The sequence below is a fragment of the Camellia sinensis genome, chromosome 12 (genome assembly GCF_055761805.1).
Source record: "Camellia sinensis isolate YWXY chromosome 12, ASM5576180v1, whole genome shotgun sequence".
Classification (NCBI taxonomy): Eukaryota; Viridiplantae; Streptophyta; class Magnoliopsida; order Ericales; family Theaceae; genus Camellia; species Camellia sinensis.
This window is the reverse complement of record NC_138972.1, coordinates 59763784-59771874: the sequence shown is the minus strand read 5'-3', so window position 1 is coordinate 59771874 and position 8091 is coordinate 59763784.

Sequence of the window (8091 nt, the reverse complement as noted above, 5' to 3'; positions counted from 1 at the left end):
AATTTAAATTAACAAAATTAAAAATTAAAATTTTATTTTATTATAAAACTCAAATCTTGAAATGTTTTTGTAACTGTCCCTGCTATTTTTTTTTTTCTTTTCTTGTTCGATATGTTATTTATTTTTATTTTAATATAATGTAACTGCAGTAAAAATTTTCCTTTGCTGATTCATATTACAAACCTCTGAAATCAAGAAGCCACTTAAAGCTTCCAATCAAGAGGCCAAGATTTATTGCTTTCAACAAAGTGAGTGACTCCCCATCAATATGAATGCATCTAATTTCCAAATCCCATAGGCCAAATCTCTGTTTTTTGTTGAGTTTTCAAATATATATATGTTTTTTTAAAATTATTCTCTTCACCTCTTATAGTCTTTAGTTAACTTTTTTTATACTTTGCCAATTATTTTACCTTTTAAATGTACCTAATCTGAATGTTTTTTTTAAAAAAAAAATAATCCAGATGTATTTAAAAAATAAAAATATTTATGAAAATTTTCAATAAATAGACAAAAGATACGAAAATGTACAATTTCTTCTTCCTCTTGTCTTTAGTATTTTTTTTAAAAGATTTTTTCATAAATATTTTATTTTTTAAATATAAATAAATTAAGTGGATGTAAAAAGTAAAAATATTTGATTAAAAAGTTCAATAAGGCTGTGTTAGATCACGAATTTTAGATAGGAATCTTCTATCTATTAAATAAAATGGAGTTTCTAACCATGAGATTCCAAGGGCTCCAAAACTTTAACCCAATCATGTTGAATTTTCAATTTTAAAAATAAATAAATAATTTGTAAGCCCACAATATTTCTCCTATAATTTTACCTTTCCTATAATGAAAATGGTAAATTTTCTCACATTCTCCTATTTGTCTATAATAAAAATAAATAAAAAATTGGTGAAAAATCCATTCAAATAAATGTCTAAAGCATTAGGTCCAGTAAATTTTTTTTGTTGATGAAAGGTCCACACTTTGTGAAGCAGTTTGGTGAGAAATCATAAAAGATATTTTGTTTTCAATTTTACCTCTAACTTTTTTTATCTATTTGACTTTTCATTGATTATCTGTTCAAATATTTTGTCTATCTGTTCAAATTTTTCTGTGTAAATTTTCTATCTGTTCAAATGTTTTTTTAAAACTTTCTATCTGTGCAAATGTTCCATCTGTCCAAATTTTATCTGTGTAATATCTATGCAATTTTGTTTTCTATCTGTTGAAATACCAAGCCAAATCAAATTCTATCTGTTCAGATCTTTGTTCTCTCTCTCTCTCACTCTATCCCTATCTATTGCATTGTGTTTCATCACCATTCTGTTGCAATTTTTTTCTTCATCTTCAACAATAACAATAACAATCAACTAAAAAAAATAAAAATAAAGATCTAATTTGAAATCTCCACAGATCCAGATACACCACCATAACAATAATAATCTAACAACAATCCAAATATACCACCTCAACAACAATAATAATCTAACAACTAAAAAAAATAGAGAGAGCTTCTCCGCAGATCCAATCTACCACAACAACAATAATAATAACTAAAAAAATAGAGAATGACTGCAATCTGTGACGCAGATCTATGGTTTCATGCTTTTCTTTGCAAACTTGCAAATGTTCTCTTCAACCTACAAAATCACAAGAAATATATAGAGCGAAGGATGTAGATATATAGAAAATAATTTCAACATGTACTTGAAAAGTTCAATCTCTCTCTCTCTCTCTCTCTATATATATATATAGATATATGTATATACACAAACTTTGAGTGAATATCAGTGAGTGAATTTGTGTATATACGTATATATAATATATCAGTGATTCAAGTTTTGTGTGTATGTATACGTATAGATCAGTGAGTGAATTTCTAGATCAGAGAATTTCAAGTTTTGTGTGAATTTCTATATACGGCGGAGAGAGAACATGGAGGAGAAGAGATCCAACAGATCTCCGATCTCAACTCTCCGACCGATCTCTTCTCCTCCTTCATGTTCTCTCTCCGCTGGCGCTGCAATCTCCAGTTTCAAACTCAGATTCCGACAGCCGAAGCCCCAAAGAGTTCGCCGGAATCTGGCATCAACGCCGGTTGCATCCATGTTTTCTGAAACCCGATCGAGATCATCGGAGATCCGACAGACCTGAGATAGATGACGGTGCTGATCTGAGATACACAGAGGCGCCGAAGAAGACATCGGAGACAGAGGTCGAGGGGGGAAGCTCAGGCAGCCATGGAGCTCAAGCAACCATGAAGCTCAGGTGAACACTCTCCCAACGAGGAGAGAGAGAGAGAGAGAGGGGGGGGGGGGGGAGGAAAATGATGATCGGAGTCACCGTCATGGAGCCGGACAGCGGAGGAAAAAAAGAGCCTCAACTTTAGACTTTGAAAATTTAATTTAAAACTTTTAGCCGAGTGTCTTTAAGAAAAAATATTTTGTCTGACATCTTTCTTTTTTTTTTTAATCAATTTTAAAAATAAATAAATAATCTATTAGCTCACATGTCTCTCCTAAAATTTAACATTTTTAAAAATAAAATGGTAATTTCTCTTATATTTTCACATTTTCTATATAATTAAAAAGGTAATTTTTCTTACATTTTCATATTCCGTAATAATAATAATAATAAATAATTTGTCTAACATCTCTTACACTCATATGTACGGTTTCTTTTATCAATTTTAAAAATAAATAAATAATTTTTTAACCAACATGTCTCTCCTAAAACTTTACATTTCTTAAAATAAAAAAAGTAATTTCTCTTACATTTTCACTTTTTTTATATAATTAAAAAAATAATTTATCTTATATCTCTCACACTCTCATATACATATATATGATTTCTTTTAACATAATAGTGATTTCTCTCAAAATAATTTATCATATATCTCTCACACTCTCATAGTATAAGATCAATTATTGATAAATGATATGAAACATTAATTTCCTTCCACTACCGGTGGCCATGGCTCCAATGGTTTGCCCAACCCAAAATTTTTAAATTTTGAAAGTCTTTTACAACAATTAGGGGTGTTTTCGCAATATAGTAAAAAATTAACTTGTTGGACTTTTTTTTTAATCACATCACTTCTCTATTTTTTATATTCAAAAAATACAAAAAAATTAAAAAATTATTTTTTTACCAACTTCTTAAAACACCACTAGTACAACATAAAGGTCAAACCCCTACTGAGGCCATCATACTATTAGGACATGTTTGATTGGGTGGATTAGAATATGGGATTGAGATTATTAATTCATGGGCCCAATTATCCTATATTTGTTTTAACATTTTGGTTTAGAATTATTAATCTAATGGATAATTAATCCAACAAATTTGTAGGATTATTAGTAATGGGGTAGGGGTGGGATTATTAACCCAATAGATATTAATCCAATTAGATAGTAAATATTACACTAATTTAATAAAATTATTAATACTTCACTATTAATCTTGTAAATCAAACATGACCTTAAAGTATTAAACACTAAACCTGGAAACACAAGGACAAAGGGGAAAAAAATGAAAAAAAGGAAAGAATATTTTTATGTATATTTTCTCCATTATTTGTTTTTTTTGTAAGAAAAACTTTTCATTTTAGAAGCTGTAAGATTCTTTCCTTTTTTTTTTTTTTTGCATATCTTTTTTCTCACCTTTCTTGGTTATTTATTTAATCTTTTTATAAAAAACTTACGAAAAAATTGTACTATGCACAAATAAATTTATATAAATTCAATTAATATATCAATATCATATAGGGTAGTACTAATAAATCTTAAAATATGATCTTGTGAACTGTTTAGTCTTTCATTTTTTCTTATGAACCCAAAGATCTCATTAAAGTAAAAATTACATAAAAGAGTAGTCACTAACAAGTTTGGATTTAATTTTCTAAGGATAAAAGTAGGTTTCTCTAAATATAAAATTATATATTTAGACAATTCGTATTGTAGATGTTTTGGATTTTTCCTCCTAGAACAAATCCCACATTACGAAAAAAAAAAATATGACACTCTAATGTAATACTAAAGTAACATCTAATGTAAATCACTAAAAAACTATTTGGTGTATTTTTCACAAACATAACACGACGTAACACTCTAAAAAAATTCATTAGTGTATTTTTTTCAAAAGTAACACTCCAATGTAATACACACAAAAAAAACTTCGTAGTGTATTTTTTTCTAAACGTAACACATCAATTAATGTAATACTAAAAAAAAAACTCATTAGTATATTTTTTCCAAACATAACACTCTAATCAATGTAATCACAAATGTAACACTCCAATGTAATACACACAAAAATACTAAAAAATTCTTTAATGTAATTTTTCTAAACGTAACACTCACAATTTGAAATTATACATTTGCTCAAAACTTACTAAGAAATTTTTGCACTCCTTTTGGAATGGTTTGAAAAATTTCACATCTTTTTGAAAAAGTTTGAAGAATTCCCTATATATATATATATATATTTGGAGTGTTACATTTGGAAAGGGTATACCAAGAAATTTTTTTATTTGTTACATTGGAATGTTACACTAAGAAATTTTTCTGAAGTATTATATTGGAATGTTACGTTTAGAAAAATTACACTACGAATTTTTTTTTTTAATATTACATTGGAGTGTTACTTTTGAGTGTTATATGGGAGTGTTACAGTTTGAAATTATACATTTATCCAAAATTTACTAAGAGATTTTTTTACTCATTTTGAAATGTTTCAAGAATCCCACATCCTTTTGAAATGTTTAAAAGATCCCATATTTCAAGTAATTTTTGTACTCGTTTTGAAATGTTTTCCAAAAAAAAAAAGATTCTTATATAAAGATTCATCCCAAATTTGATTCTCATAAATTGTGGACACTACCTTTCTAGCAAAAAAAATAAAAAAAAAAGGATAAGGAAACATAATAAGAGTATAATTGTAAATTTAATTTATAAATAATATATTAAGTAGGTGTTTGACATGTGCTAAAATAACACATGCTATTTTAGCATAAAATTACACTATCACCACTAAGGTTTCTGTTTAATACAAATTTCTCCCTCACATTAAACTTTTTTTACTTACCTCCCTTCCGATTAAAATGACATATTTGTTCCTTAACCTTTATACATATAAAATAATAAAATAATACAAATATTTTATTTATGTTATTTCAAGAAAAATAACAAAGGAAATTCTATTTCCACACACTTAATTATCTCAGTGTACATCTTCTCTCAGTACATACACTTATTAATTTGATTATTAATTAATTTTCTCAATCCACATACTAAAAGTTACAATTATACACTTTACTCATAATCATTTTACACACACCACTCAACCCTCATTTCCATACTTTTTATTATTATTATTTTTTTTTAATATTTTTCAGTTTGAAGATTTAGGCACTAACTTTTTTGACATTATACATTTAATTCGAAGCTTAATTTCCAAATAAAAATGATTAGTTTGACAAAATTATTCTGAAAAAAAATTTTAAAAAAAAACTTTTGATGTTCGAATGTAATGAAATAATTCAGCATTGATTATTCGATTGAAAACCGCAAAAGAAAAAAAAAAAGAAAAAAAGAAAAAAAAGAAGTTCTGCACGAAAAAACTAATATTTTTATCACTAATAGAGTATAAATTTAGAAATTAAAACAATATAAGAGTTGTTATGAGAGTATTGATTTTCAAGCAATAGAGGAGTATAGAGTGTGTAGCAAGCACAGTGATAACAATGGAAAAATAAGGTTTAATTGTTTTTTACTCAAAAGGTGTACATTGAGACTTTTTTTTTTTTTTTTAAAGATGTGTACAGAGAATATTTTCATATAATATTAAGAGTACTAGTGGATATTCATTATGGTCATTTTAGTTTAGGGTATAATTGTCATTAAAATAATATTTTATTAAGTATGTGCATTAAAGTAATTAGGTGTGTGAAAATAAAATTTTTCCAAATAACAATCATCTTCTTTTAACTGACACAAAAAATTGAGTTTTTTTTCGTTTTTTTTTTTACTAATTTTTTTTTTAAGTACACAAAATCTAGATATATTTAGTTGTTTGGGGTGTCCTAAATAAGTACACTTTTTGTCTTTTTAGACTAAAAAGTTGAGAAAAAAAATACGAATGTCTGGGTTAACTTTTTGACTTTTTATGAAAAAATGTGTATTAAAAAATTGTATAAAGAAGTGTGTAGGAGAAGTTTGGAGATGAGTGAACGACAGCTGTACAACCTGCCATCCGAATTCATGCAAGAAATTATTGAGTACTTTTTGGGCATGGCAGTGAACTGTTTTATCCGGCCCGTGGGGGCTATCACGGGTCCCATTTTGATAATCTGAACCGTTGAATGTGTAGAACTCGTCGAGCACTATATGCCTATAAAAAATCATGTGGATCGAATATCAATAGCTATCTGATCAGATTTGTTTTTTAATCGTTAATTATAACACCATCCATTTTTTCATACAAAACTGATTTGATCATGTAGTTATCGATATCCGATCAATGTGATTTTTTACAGACATATAGTACTCGACGAGTTCTACACATTGATCGGTTCAGATTATCAAAATGGAACCCGTGATAGACCTCCACTGGCTGAACTGATCAGATTTGTTTTTTTCAATTGTTAATTATAACACCATCCATTTTTTTCTACAAAACTGATTTGATCATGTAATTATTGATATCCGATCAATGTGATTTTTACAGACTTATAGTGCTCGACGATTTCTACACATTGATCGATTTAGATTATTAAAACAGGACCCGTGATAGACGTCCACTGACTGAACAGCAGTGTGTCAAAATTGCCCAAAACTGTCCTACTTTTCTGTCCCAAAGCTGCACAGCCGAAAAGTAAGAATGATTGTTGAGTTGTATGAATTTGTGAAAAAATAATTTTTTAATATTTTTTTTTTTGAATAGTGATAACTTTTTAACTTTTTGAGTAATTTTTTTGACTTTTTGCCTTTTTTAGGCTATGCCAAACCAGCCCTTAAGAAGTACAATATTTTGTGATATAATAGTGAAAATAAAAATGAAAAATTATATTCATATAAAAAAATTTTGTGACAATGATATTGTTTTAAATATAAATCATATTTATGTGTGTTTTGTTTTAAAGTGAAAGGTCGTCATTAAGTTATATCATTGTGTTTTAAAATTCTATATAAAATTTATATTTATATATCATCACTCAATAAAAATATGTTCAGCTATAATTTAATGATAGAAAGTTGTAAAATGTAATCATGATGATAGGAAGTAGAAATGATAGGAAAAATGACAAGATGGTCATTTAGAAAATTTTAAGATATGACATCAGCAATTCAAGGGGTAATTTAAAATGAGATTACAAAACTCAAGGAGGAGAACGTAATTTTTTAAATGTGAGAGGGGGATTTGTATTAAATAGAAACCTCAAGAGGTGTCAGTGTAATTTACCCAAAAAAATAAAATAAACTGACATTATCAATTGGACTGAAACGAAACAAAATTTAAAATATAACATTAAAATCAAGTTAATTGAAACTATATGAACCAAAATAACAAAAAAAAAGAGTTCAGAGACTATTAATATAATTTACCCTATATGGGTAATTTTATTTATAGACCACCAAACTCCTTGGTCCAAACCATTTACTTAGAACACACCATACTTCACTTGAATATTTTAATTTTTTCTCAATTCACATCATTAATTTACATTTAATACCAAAATACCCTTTCTTCCTTAATCACAAATCCTAGCCTTAACGTAGCATCACCACCCACTACTACCATCGCCGCTGCCGTGACTGCTATCACCGAAATCAACAATCATCTGTCATTATCCCCTACCCAGCCACTAGCCCTCCCTAACTCCTCATTTCACCGCCTTTCCAACACCCTCTCGTTGTCGTTTGCACCATCCTCATTCCGTCGCCAATTTGCAACCGTCTTTCGCAGCCCCTCATTCCATCACCTCTGTGATCTATCTCTTAAGTCTTGTCGCCCCTCTCCAATCCTTTCCCAACCTGGCTTTCTACCATCACTCCCCCTTCAACCACCATTATAGTCGGCCATAACTACCTCACCACT